The 14,242-nt window shown below is 45.7% G+C and overlaps 1 protein-coding gene across 2 annotated transcripts in view; it reads right to left on the minus strand.

Moving 5' to 3' along the window:
* The window catches only part of sh2b3 (SH2B adaptor protein 3), a 74,255-nt gene extending 61,954 nt beyond the window's left edge, over positions 1 to 12,301 (minus strand). Inside the window, exon 1 of one of the 2 annotated variants that reach the window (XM_014172546.3) lies at positions 12,218 to 12,301. The gene's annotated coding sequence lies outside the window, so the exon portion shown is untranslated. Of the gene's footprint in view, positions 1 to 12,070 lie in introns of both variants that reach the window. The other variant, XM_014172547.3, reaches the window with a different exon arrangement.
* Between the last annotated feature and the right edge of the window lie 1,941 nt (positions 12,302 to 14,242).

A 14,242-nucleotide genomic window follows, 5' to 3' on the forward strand; every position in this document is an offset into this window, starting at 1 on the left:
TAGATTTAGCCCCTCCCTACTACTGAACCATCTGGCCTAAGCAGGTACTTTCCGGTTAAATTCTTCACCTCAAGCACCCCTTTATTCATCATGAAAACCTAACGCGCCATTTCTCTAGAGAGAAATCAAATCATTCATGAGAAAAATCAAGCCAAGAAGTATGTGGGACGCTGGGATGAAGGGAGTTGTTCAACCTAGTTCAGCGCGGAAACGTGATAACTACAACGACCATAATCTATTGCGCCTGTTCTTTCCGGCTCGGACAGAGATGGATGCACTTTCACACCTGCTATGTAGATGCACATAGAATGCACGCAGCCCGCGAACCGCATGAGAGAAGTACACAACCACGAGAGAGGGGGATAGAGACAGTTCATGAAAGTATGCCTTATCTACTTTGAAAAAAACAGGTCAAATGATTGTCAGACAGCTCTGCAGCATACTTAGGCAGGCTAGCTAAATAGGATGACTAAAGACATTACAGTATGGGGAGAACAGAGATAACGTTGTCTGGCTGACTACTACTGCCTGAGCAGAGATGAGATGATGACTTTGAAGGAATGAAAGACAAAGTCATCAAATAAAAAGTAATATACACAACTGAAATATTGTACTATTCATAGAAACGTCCTAGTGATGTCTACCCAATGTGGACCTGACAGAAACAATGGAATATTGTTTTGGCAATTGAATGTTCACTATTTTGGCCTTTGAAATTGCCATAAAATCTATCAAAATAATTTGAATGTAATTATTTCATAATTCATTCAATGATATTTTTTTTTAAATCAAAACCCGTGATTATCTTTTAATAATCAAGCCGAGTGGAGAATGAAAGAGGACACCTCCCACACCTCATCAAAGACACGCCCTGGGGCATGGATGGTTGGAGGCCATTGGAGTGGACTCAGCCCTGGGGCATGGATGGTTGGAGGCCATTGGAGTGGACTCAGCCCTGGGGCATGGATGGTTGGAGGCCATTGGAGTGGACTCAGCCCTGGGGCATGGATGGTTGGAGGCCATTGGAGTGGACTCAGCCCTGGGGCATGGATGGTTGGAGGCCATTGGAGTGGACTCAGCCCTGGGGCATGGATGGTTGGAGGCCATTGGAGTGGACTCAGCCCTGGGGCATGGATGGTTGGAGGCCATTGGAGTGGACTCAGCCCTGGGGCATGGATGGTTGGAGGCCATTGGAGTGGACTCAGCCCTGGGGCACGCAGGGATGGAGGTCAGTGGAGTGGACTCAGTCCTGCCAGACAAACAAGTTACTCCACTCCTCACGCAAATTAAATCAGTCACTCACCAAGTAAGCTACACGGTCATATGCCAAGAAACAGGCCAAGAGCCAACTCTTATCAGAACTCAAACAGAGTAGTCAGCATACGTCAAACCAGGGGTTCCGCATCCATCTGTTAGGCTACTGGTCCAAGGAACCACTAGCTGAGCAATTCTTACAAGAAGAGGGGGAAGCAGTAATCTGATAAGTAAAGTATTTTGCTAAACTATTTTGAACTGGAATGAATTCTGCACTTATTACCAATGACCAACCCAATTCCAGTCAAAATAGAAGATGGTCAGAAATACTGTAGCCTACCATGACCATACCCAACTCCATTTGTTGTCACCATCATGTATCCCAGTGGTTTTCAAACTTATTGACCCACGACCCCCAAAAAGGAATAATACAAAGCTTGCAAACACGCGCTCACAATCCCTGTGCAAATGTAGCCTGTTATTACCGCCATAAACAGTAATGCATTTACAAAATGCAATCTAGGCTACAGAAATAAACTGTGTTTTACACCTGCATTTAGAGCTGAAAGTCATTCATGTTAGCAGCCAATATCAACTTGGGATACAGTGCCTTCAGAAAGTATTCATACCCCTTTGACTTATTTCACTTTTTGTTGTGTTACAGCCTGAATTAAAAATTGATTTAAAAAAAATAACCTCACCCATCTATAAAATCATGGTAAACATTATTATTGAACATAGTGATTCCATGCAACTTATGGGACTTGTTTAACCAAATGTGTACTCCTGAACTTATTAAGGCTTGCCATAACAAATGGGTAGAATACTTACTGAAGACATTTCAGTTTTTCAGTTTTTTATTAATTTGTAAAAATGTCTAAAAACATAATTCCACTTCGACATTATGGGGTAGTGTGTGTAAGCCAGTGATTTAAAAAAAAAAAAAAACATCTTAATTTAATCCATTTTAAATTTAGGCTGTAACATAAGCAAATGTGGAAAAAGTCAAGGGGTGTGAATACTTTCTGAATGCAGTGTATATCATATCATTTCTCTGGAGTCCAGAGCAAGAAAAATCTTACGGCCAACATGTCTTTAGAAGGCAGCCTGCCTGCAAAGTGCTCATTACCAGCCGGGTAGTTCTTCCTCACAACTATCATCCCATAATATTGAAGGCGGTGCGATGTTCCGGCTGCTTATCTATAACAAGTAGCCACCCAAGCTAGGCCTATCTGAAATGTAAAAATTATCAATCAAATCGCCAGGTAGCCTATTGTTCTGGCTAAGATGAGTCAGTAGTAGACTGTTCTGGCTAAGATGAGTCAGTAGTAGACTGTTCTGGCTAAGATGAGTCAGTAGTAGACTGTTCTGGCTAAGATGAGTCAGTAGTAGACTGTTCTGGCTAAGATGAGTCAGTAGTAGACTGCTAAACTGTATTTTAAAATGGGTGATAAACGTAGACCAACTCTGTTTTTGGCAGGCAAAACGGGAGGAAATGAAACAAGTTATTTCTGGTCATTAATCTGGATATGCGCGCCCACCTTTGTGCACCAATGCTGAGGACTGGTCATTGGTCAACAATCAAGACGCACAACTGTTTGGTTCTGAAGCACAGATGATAATTTGAGGACGATTTGAGGGCAGTGGGTTGAACAACAATGTGAAGAATGTATTTTAAAAATATCATTTTCGGGGAAATTATACCGCCACTGAAAAGGGCACTTTAGAGACTGAAAGGGTAACGGGGCAGGTAGAGCCCCGTCTGTTGGAGACTGGAAGGGTAACGGGGCAGGTAGAGCCCCGTCTGTTGGAGACTGGAAGGGTAACGGGGCAGGTAGAGCCCCGTCTGTTGGAGACTGGAAGGGTAACGGGGCAGGTAGAGCCCCGTCTGTTGGAGACTGGAAGGGTAACGGGGCAGGTAGAGCCCCGTCTGTTGGAGACTGGAAGGGTAACGGGGTAGGTAGAGCCCCGTCTGTTGGAGACTGGAAGGGTAACGGGGCAGGTAGAGCCCCGTCTGTTGGAGACTGGAAGGGTAACGGGGCAGGTAGAGCCCCGTCTGTTGGAGACTGGAAGGGTAACGGGGCAGGTAGAGCCCCGTCTGTTGGAGACTGGAAGGGTAACGGGGCAGGTAGAGCCCCGTCTGTTGGAGACTGGAAGGGTAACGGGGCAGGTAGAGCCCCGTCTGTTGGAGACTGGAAGGGTAACGGGGCAGGTAGAGCCCCGTCTGTTGGAGACTGGAAGGGTAACGGGGCAGGTAGAGCCCCGTCTGTTGGAGACTGGAAGGGTAACGGGGCAGGTAGAGCCCCGTCTGTTGGAGACTGGAAGGGTAACGGGGCAGGTAGAGCCCCGTCTGTTGGAGACTGGAAGGGTAACGGGGCAGGTAGAGCCCCGTCTGTTGGAGACTGGAAGGGTAACGGGGCAGGTAGAGCCCCGTCTGTTGGAGACTGGAAGGGTAACGGGGCAGGTAGAGCCCCGTCTGTTGGAGACTGGAAGGGTAACGGGGCAGGTAGAGCCCCGTCTGTTGGAGACTGGAAGGGTAACGGGGCAGGTAGAGCCCCGTCTGTTGGAGACTGGAAGGGTAACGGGGCAGGTAGAGCCCCGTCTGTTGGAGACTGGAAGGGTAACGTGGCAGGTAGAGCCCCGTCTGTTGGAGACTGGAAGGGTAACGGGGCAGGTAGAGCCCTGTCGGAGACTGGAAGGGTAACGTGGCAGGTAGAGCCCTGTCTGTGCACATGCCTGCTCTCACTCCTCCTCACTGTCTGAGCTATGTTTGAGGGTTCCTACTTCCGCTTCTCCACTCCTCTTCCTGTCCTACTGTAGGCTGCTGACTTGTCTTGATACCCCCCCACCACACATACAGAAAATCTTTCAAGGATTGTGTCTTTTATCAATTGAAGTTTCTCATATTTTCAAAGCATGAACCTCCAAGATCATTCACAATGAGTAGAGAGCCCCAACACTCAAGTGAACCACGACAGCACTGCATGTAGGCTACACTACCTACTTATAGGCCTACAATCAATATCCACTTGCAAAAACTAACAAGTCTCTCATTACTGTTTCCATAGAGACACAAAGACACCCCCCCCCACCTCAACACATGGGTTCCTACATAGTACACACGCACACACAAATCATAGTCTTCTCTCCTGCCATGCATGTGTACAGTAGTACATAAAATAGATGACCTACGCGGAAGATTTAACTACCAATGGGACATTCAAAACAGTAATATCTTATGCTTCATGGAGTCGTGGCTGAACGACGACACTATCAACATACAGCTGGCTGGTTATATGCTGCACCGTCAGGATAGAACAGCGGCGTCTGGTAAGAAAAGGGGCGGCGTACTGTTTCTTTTTGTAAATAACAGCTGGTGCACGATATCTAAGGAAGTCTTGAGCTATTGCTCGCCTGAGGTAGAGTATCTCATGATAAGCTGTAGACCACACTATCTACCGAGAGAGTTTTCATCTGCATTTTTCGTAGCTGTTTACATACCACACCACAGTCAGAAGTTGGCACTAAGACAGCATTAAATGAGCTGTATTCCCCCATAAGCCAACAAGAAAACGCTCACCCAAAGGTGGCGCTCCTTGTGGCCGGGGACTTTAATGCAAGGAAACTTAAATCATTTGACCAAATTTCTATCAGCATGTTAAATGTGCAACCAGAGGGGAAAAAGCTCTGAACCACCTTTACTCCACACACAGAGATGCATACAAAGCTCTCCCTCCATTTGGCAAATCTGACCATAATTCTATCTTCCCGATTCCTGCTTACAAGCAAAAATTAAAGCAGGAAGCACCAGTGACTATATCAATAAAAAGGTGGTCAGATGAATCAGAAGCTAAGCTACAGGACTGTTTTGCTAGCACAGGCTGGAATATGTTCCGGGACTCTTCCGATGGCATTGAGGACACCACATCAGTCATTGGCTTCATCAATAAGTGCATCGATGACGTCATCCCCACAGTGATCGTACGTACATACCCCAACCAGAAGCCATGGATTACAGGCAACATCCGCACTGAGCTAAAGGCTAGAGCTGCCGCTTTCAAGGAGCGGGGTTCTAACCCGGACAGAAATCGCGCTATTCCCTCCGACGAACCATCAAACATGCAAAGCATCAATACAGGACTAAGATCGAATCGTACTACACGCTATGACGCTCTGCGGATGTGGCAGGGCTTGCAAACCATTACAGACTACAAAGGGAAGCACAGCCGAGAGCTGCCCAGTGACACAAGCCTACCAGATGAGCTAAACTATTTCTATGCTCGCTTCGAGGAAAACACTGAAACATGCATGAGAGCTCCAGCTGTTCCGGAAGACTGTGTGATCACGCTCTCCACAGCAGATGTGAGTAAGACCTTTAAATAGGTCAACATTCACAAGGCCGCAGGGCCAGACGGATTATCAGGACGTGTACTCCGAGCATGCGCTGACCAACTGGCAAGTGTCTTCACTGACATTTTCAACCTCTCCCTGTCCGAGTCTGTAATACCAACATGTTTTAAGCAGATCACCATAGTGCCTGTGCCCAAGAACACTAAGGTAACCTGCCTAAATGACTACCGACCCGTAGCACTCACGTCTGTAGCCATGAAGTGCTTTGAAAGGCTGGTCATGGCTCACGTCAACACCATTATCCCAGAAACCCTAGACCCACTCCAATTTGCATACCGCCTCAACAGATCCACAGATGATACAATCTCTATTGCACTCCACACTGCCCTTTCCCACCTGGACAAAAGGAACACCTATGTGAGAAAGCTGTCGTCAATGAATAGCACAGGGTTCAACACCACAGTGCTCTCAAAGCTCATCAATTAGCTAAGGACCCTGGGACGAAACACCTCCGTCTGCAACTGGATCCTGGACTTCCTGACAGGGCACCCCCAGGTGGTAAGGGTAGGTAACAATACATCCGCCACGCTGATCCTCAACACAGTGGCCCCTCAGGGGTGCGTGCTCAGTCCCCTCCTGTACTCCGTTCACTCATGACTGCACGGCCAGGCACGACTCCAACACCATCATTAGGTTTGCTGATGACAACAGTGGTAGGCCTGATCACCGACAACAACGAGACAGCCTATAGGGAGGAGGTCAGAGACCTGGCGGTGTGGTGCCAGGACAACAATCTCCACCTCAACGTGATCAAGACAAAGAGGATGATTGTGGACTACAGGAAAAGGAGGACCGAGCACGCCCCCACTCTCATCGACGGGGCTGCAGTGGAGAAGGTCGAGAGCTTCAAGTTCCTTGGTGTCCACATCACCAACAAACTAACATGGTCCAAGCACACCAAGACAGTCGTGAAGAGGGCAACACAAAACATATTCCCCCTCAGGAGACTAAAAGGATTTGGCATGGGTCCTCAGATCCTCAAAAGGTTCTACAGCTGCACCATCGAGATCATCCTGACTGGTTGCATCACTGCCTGGTATGGCAACTGCTCGGCCTCCGAACACAAGGCAGTACAGAGGGTAGTGCGAATGGCCCAGTAAATCACTGGGGCCAAGCTTCCTGCCATCCAGGACCTCTATAGCAGGCGGTGTCAGAGGAATGCACAAAAAAATTGTCAAAGACTCCAGCCACCCTAGTCATAGACGGTTCTCTCTACAACCGCATGGCAAGCAGTACTGGAGCGCCATGTCTCGGTCCAAGAGGCTTCTAAACAGCTTCTACCCCCAAGCCATAAGACTCCTGAACATCTAATCAAATGGCTACCCAGACTTTTTGCATTGTCCCACCCCTTACACCGCTGCTACTCTCTGTTGTTATCATCTATGCATAGACCCTTTAATAACTCTACCTACATGTACATATTATCTCAACTAACCGGGTCCCCCATGCACATTAAGTCTGTACCGGTACCCCCGTCTGGCTATTGTCATTTTACTGCTGTCTAGCCGTCTGTCAGTGAGGCCTCAACACACCACATAGCAACCCTCCCTAGCTGTCTGCCAGTGAGGCCTAAAGACACCACATAGCAACCCTCCCTAGCTGTCTGCCAGTAAGGCCTAAAGACACCACATAGCAACCCTCCCTAGCTGTCTGCCAGTGAGGCCTAAAGACACCACATAGCAACCCTCCCTAGCTGTCTGCCAGTAAGGCCTAAAGACACCACATAGCAACCCTCCCTAGCCGTCTGTCAGTGAGGCCTAAAGACACCACATAGCAACCCTCCCTAGCTGTCTGCCAGTAAGGCCTAAAGACACCACATAGCAACCCTCCCTAGCCGTCTGCCAGTAAGGCCTAAAGACACCACATAGCAACCCTCCCTAGCCGTCTGGCAGTAAGGCCTAAAGACATCACATAGCAACCCTCCCTAGCTGTCTGCCAGTGAGGCCTAAAGACACCACATAGCAACCCTCCCTAGCTGTCTGCCAGTAAGGCCTAAAGACACCACATAGCAACCCTCCCTAGCTGTCTGCCAGTAAGGCCTAAAGACACCACATAGCAACCCTCCCTAGCTGTCTGCCAGTAAGGCCTAAAGACACCACATAGCAACCCTCCCTAGCTGTCTGCCAGTAAGGCCTAAAGACACCACATAGCAACCCTCCCTAGCTGTCTGCCAGTGAGGCCTAAAGACACCACATAGCAACCCTCCCTAGCTGTCTGGCAGTAAGGCCTAAAGACACCACATAGCAACCCTCCCTAGCTGTCTGCCAGTGAGGCCTAAAGACACCACATAGCAACCCTCCCTAGCTGTCTGGCAGTAAGGCCTAAAGACACCACATAGCAACCCTCCCTAGCTGTCTGCCAGTGAGGCCTAAAGACACCACATAGCAACCCTCCCAATCCTGTCTGTCAGTGAGGCCTAAAGACACCACATAGCAACCCTCCCTAGCCGTCTGCCAGTAAGGCCTAAAGACACCACATAGCAACCCTCCCTAGCCGTCTGCCAGTAAGGCCTAAAGACACCACATAGCAACCCTCCCTAGCCGTCTGCCAGTAAGGCCTAAAGACACCACATAGCAACCCTCCCTAGCCGTCTGCCAGTAAGGCCTAAAGACACCACATAGCAACCCTCCCTAGACGTCTGCCAGTGAGGCCTAAAGACACCACATAGCAACCCTCCCTAGCTGTCTGCCAGTAAGGCCTAAAGACACCACATAGCAACCCTCCCTAGCCGTCTGTCAGTGAGGCCTAAAGACACCACATAGCAACCCTCCCTAGCTGTCTGGCAGTGAGGCCTAAAGACACCACATAGCAACCCTCCCTAGCCGTCTGCCAGTAAGGCCTAAAGACACCACATAGCAACCCTCCCTAGCCGTCTGCCAGTGAGGCCTAAAGACACCACATAGCAACCCTCCCTAGCCGTCTGCCAGTAAGGCCTAAAGACACCACATAGCAACCCTCCCTAGACGTCTGCCAGTGAGGCCTAAAGACACCACATAGCAACCCTCCCTAGCTGTCTGCCAGTAAGGCCTAAAGACACCACATAGCAACCCTCCCTAGCTGTCTGGCAGTGAGGCCTAAAGACACCACATAGCAACCCTCCCTAGCTGTCTGGCAGTAAGGCCTAAAGACATCACATAGCAACCCTCCCTAGCTGTCTGCCAGTAAGGCCTAAAGACACCACATAGCAACCCTCCCTAGCCGTCTGCCAGTAAGGCCTAAAGACACCACATAGCAACCCTCCCTAGCTGTCTGCCAGTAAGGCCTAAAGACACCACATAGCAACCCTCCCTAGCCGTCTGCCAGTAAGGCCTAAAGACACCACATAGCAACCCTCCCTAGCTGTCTGCCAGTAAGGCCTAAAGACACCACATAGCAACCCTCCCTAGCCGTCTGCCAGTAAGGCCTAAAGACACCACATAGCAACCCTCCCTAGCCGTCTGCCAGTAAGGCCTAAAGACACCACATAGCAACCCTCCCTAGCCGTCTGCCAGTAAGGCCTAAAGACACCACATAGCAACCCTCCCTAGCTGTCTGGCAGTAAGGCCTAAAGACACCACATAGCAACCCTCCCTAGCCGTCTGCCAGTAAGGCCTAAAGACACCACATAGCAACCCTCCCTAGCTGTCTGGCAGTAAGGCCTAAAGACACCACATAGCAACCCTCCCTAGCTGTCTGCCAGTGAGCAGCACTCATCTCAAACACACAGGGCTGGAGAGAGGGCTTGCATATCACCAACTCAGATCATAACACACTGTTCCCCTGTGGGAGGGGTCCAAACTTACTGTGAGGGTGTGGGGTTCAGCCTCTCTATTTGTTTCATGACCTTCAAGTACCAGGGCGCAACATAAGCATTCCATTGAGGTAGAAGGACAGCCTTACATTAAAACTAGCTTAGGCCATAATAAGAGGGGCCAGTCACCGTGGTCAGCAACATCCTAGGCAGCAGTGCCTCTAGGCTGAGAAACACTGATCTACACTTACATTACTGTAGGGCCGATGAGGGTCAGAGCTCATGGACCACTGAAATCTATGGAATTCTTGTTAACGCTTAACGGACCGGAAAGCATAGTTGGTGATAACATCTCTTTAAAAGGACATGTATTCATGCATGGCAGAAGCTGATCCATGTGTGCTAATGGTTTTATAGTTTCAGAGTCGGCAAAGGGCTTGAGATGTGAAAAGCACCAGGAATAGACAAGCATACATGTAGGTATGCAAGAAACATCATAGCCTAACAACATGCAACTAGAACACATACAAACCTGCACACGTGGCAGGTTTAGAACAGAGAAGTGAACATAGTGATGCAGTTCATTTTGCCCTTCAAGAGACTTTAAAGAAGTCCTTTCATCACTCTACTTTGAAGACAAAAATGTAGGATTTGTTTTGTGTATAAAAGCTGGGTTCAGGCAGACGAGCACGCTCTGACACACCTCTTAGGCCTATAGCTTCGCTGAGATAATTATTGTTTTGATTTAAGTCTATAACAAAGGGATTGTGCAACAGCACCAGCTTCCCCAATTGTTCCTCTCTTCTGCATCCTGTAATCATGTGTACGACTGATGTTTCCATGCGAGTCACACACACACAACAGAGCTCATCAGAACGCCATTTATTCTGCCGATTGAGCTTGTGTACACATTTCAAACATAGGCTATAGCAGAGAACTATTAGCCTATAAGCCAAGTAGTTTTGGGAACCAGCATAGGTAAGAACAAAAATATTCCCAAACAAGTTTTTGTGAGCTGGTACCAAACACCAATATGGACATACTGTAAATGATGGTGACATAATGAAACATTTTGCAAAAGGTAGGCCTACGTATTGATGTCACGTTCTCCTGAAACCGTGCACACCGCTCTTCAACTTTCTAGGCTTATTTGCTCCTATTTGCTATAGCCTGGAATTCAAACAGAACATCGCTCTGAGTTTTACACATTTGTTGTCGGAATCGTCAGAATCATTTGTCTTATGTAAAACTAATTTGAATTAATTTGTCAGGCATTGGACTACCTTCAACCAATCTGAAGACCAAATATTTTTTGTGCTGTTTGTGCCATCATTCTGTTACCAAACTTTACATCTTCACTGTTCTTCAAGTAAATGTGTTTCTGTAAACAATTTCACTGGAAATTGTTAAACATAGACCTTGTGCATAGAGATGTATGGTTTGTTAAACTTTGCAATTATAGATTTTTGTTTGACATTTTAAAGTGACAAATCTCAGCATCACTCAGTTACCATGGAATTGCCCTAATCCAAAGCGTAACATTTTGGGGTTCAGGCTAAGGCTGGGTTTACACCGCACCAAGCGTTCACCATCACTGACACTTGCATAAATAAATGCAGTGTGTAGTGCAGTCACAAAGCGGTTTGCAGAGACTACGGAGTAGGCTACTTCCAGTGAAAGGCAAATCCAGCAGAAGCTCGCCAATAATTCTTGGAAGGACGCTGATAACCAGTCCAAGCCGGTCCAAGGGATATTCAGTATGGATTCCAAGTCTGATCTTTGTGTGTGCCCCCCAAGCAGCAAGTGACATATTTTAAGAAATTGTGAAACAACCACCCTCTGAGAAACCAAAGGACAAGTATAGGCTACTTTGTGCTGACTACTGCTCGGTTATCTTCAGTAGAGTTGCATAATGTTGCAAAAAGCTAGAAGGGGCCCACATTCAGGAAGGCAACATTTTGTACAGCATACAGACATGTACTAGAACACATGCATGTCTGACAATAAAAAATCATACCGGCTTTATAACTCCATGTCTATCTGCAATGTTCACTCACTAATGCCAACCAGGTGTTCAAAACAACACCAATTCCATATACTGACAGATTGACTGTGTTTCTGAACGCAGCCCAAGGTCATTCAGTAGGCAAACGTTTCAGATATACATTATTTCTTATTTCAACATGTCAGAGAGGCATGTTAGTTCTACATAACACTATATTAACGTTACACAACGTTAACTTTCTGAACAGGTCACAGGTGTGTGACAGTAAAAACAGTAATACATTGCCATTCAGAAAGTTTGGCAATTTTAACTAAATCCCGTTTGTGGTCTGACGTGGTTGTCTTTCTGAGAAGAACTTTGCTAGTTATCAAATGTTTTGCAAGAAACTAACCAAAGAAGTGGCAAACCAGTAATTTAGTCACGTCGGGGATGGAGTGGACGGCCCTTTAAATTTAATCCAGAAATGTACACATTTCTACAGTGGCTTGCTAAACACAGTTGGAATTCATGATAAAACTTTACCGAAATTAGCTACTATGTGTGGACAATTAACTACAAGCAAGCTAGCTGATTTTTAACGACACTTATTCCAACGATTGGCGCTCTGTTTTGAGCACTTCGGAAACAAGACCAAATTTGACACAAGGCTCTTGACAATAGGCTATACTCACGTTCTATGTTATCTTGGATGGACACCCATAGCACGACGAAATACCAAAAACGTGGACGTAGCATAACCCATATGCGTTGTGAAACATTTATAATAACTAAAACAAACTGCGGTACATAATAATAATACATATATACTTAGAATGTACCTGCAAGCCCCAAAGCCCGTTGCTTTCTCTCGCATGTTGAATGTGTTTTCAGGAACGAAACTGACTGGTGTGAAGCCAGCAACATTGGCGAGATCGAGGTCGTCAGTTCCGGGTGACGTTTTAGAAAAACCTTCACAATAAAAGTACGTAACTAAAGGAAAGAAAAAAGCACGAACATGACGGCAGTGAAATGAAATGAATGATGAAGTTAGAGGTCTTAACGATGACTTAACGACACATTTCGGAAAGTATAATGAATTGTTAGGTACTACTGCACTGTTGGAGCTAGGAACACAATCATTCCGCAACACCCGTAATAACATCAGCAAAATATGTGTATGTGACCAATACAATTTTATTTTATTTTATTGCAGGAAATGATGACTGACAATGTTATGTAGCCTAAGTAAAATACTTATTTTACTATTGCATAATCAATATCTAACCTCAAAGAGAATCAAAATGATGTCTGTGTCAAGCCCATGGAACAATTCAGGGCCGGATAATCTGTGAAAGAATTTGCCGTTTTAAAGCCAATTTTCTGAAATTCTAGACATTTTGCCAAGGCCATGTTCATATACTTTCTGAGTGACTCAAACATTAGGACAAAATCATTGGGGGCCCCCTGGAGGTTGGGGACCATGGGCACGCGGTCCTGCAGAAAACTCATTGCATGGCATAGGTTTGACAGTAGGGTATCATATAACTTCTAAACAAAACCTCTATCATCGACTTATGGCACAGACATCTGAGTTCAATAATATTCATGGCTCATCCTATATAACTACTTTTCTATTCATATAGTATCCATACTGTCTATACACACCATTATATATATATATATTCCGGACTCTGACATTGCTCGTTCTGATATTTCTTAATTTCTTTATTTTTACTTTTGCATTATTTGTGTAGTATTGTTTTGTATTGCTAGGTATTACTGCACTGTTGGAGCTAGAAACACAAGCATTTCACTGCACCTGTGATAACAACTGCAAATCTGGGTACGTGACCAATAAACTTTGATTTGATTTAGAATTTATTCCTACAGAAGTCAAAAAATGTTTTATTAAATCCTGCAGAACAAGCTAAACCTGCACATCCTCCAAAACGATTACCAATTGTTGGTATTGAATGAAAGTTTAAAAATAATGTTTGTGTATATATAATGTTAAATGAGAATCTAACAGAAAATACTCCAATACTAAGGCCTTTGTTTTATTGTATGCCTTTTATTCGCGGGACTTATATTTTGAAAGGATCTTGCAGAAATCGCAGCATGTTTGTTGCCAGCTGCTGTTGGTTGGCTTTGCTGGCTTCACACAGATGAAACTACGCGGAAAAAGTTTTGTCCTCATCATTTCCGCTGTCAAAATTGCCGCGGTCGAGTGCATGTTGATGTTCCACATCAAGTAGACGATAGCCTATGCGTTTAATATAACTTTTATTATTAAAGGAGCTGATAAAACGCTGAGTTTATTTCGTATTGATATATTGGAGTAACAAAACAAGTGAGATGTACAAGAATAAAGTTACAAAAATTATTCATTGTTGTATGATACGCAGTTATTTGAATTCGTATTTAGACTACAGTGTTAATTAAGACTAGTGTTAAAAAATCAGAATCACCTTTATTCGTCAACCAGTTACTTGGTGATACGGTGCTGCTAGTGATAGACAACATTTAAAGACAGAATACAGACAGCAGAATTTAAAGAAAGTGTACATAGATATTGGTTGAAGCTCAGTGTTCAATTAAAATCTCCCTATCATCATATCTAAACCAATATCACACCAATCTGGATAAAAAAATTCGCAAGCAACTTGATGGGAGGTAGTCGACACACTCCCCACCTCTCCTCGTGAGCCGTCTGTCCATTACTAAGATTCACATACCGGAATTCTTAACAGTGTCATTAGCAATTGAGTTTTACGATTTCTTGCACCTACCTAGCTCAAATTCTAGACTTCAGATTAAAACGAGACTATAGCGTCCATAAAGTGATCATTGGATTTAAAATGCCA

This window comes from Salmo salar, chromosome 24 (assembly GCF_965601325.2).
Source record: "Salmo salar chromosome 24, fSalSal1, whole genome shotgun sequence".
Classification (NCBI taxonomy): Eukaryota; Metazoa; Chordata; class Actinopteri; order Salmoniformes; family Salmonidae; genus Salmo; species Salmo salar.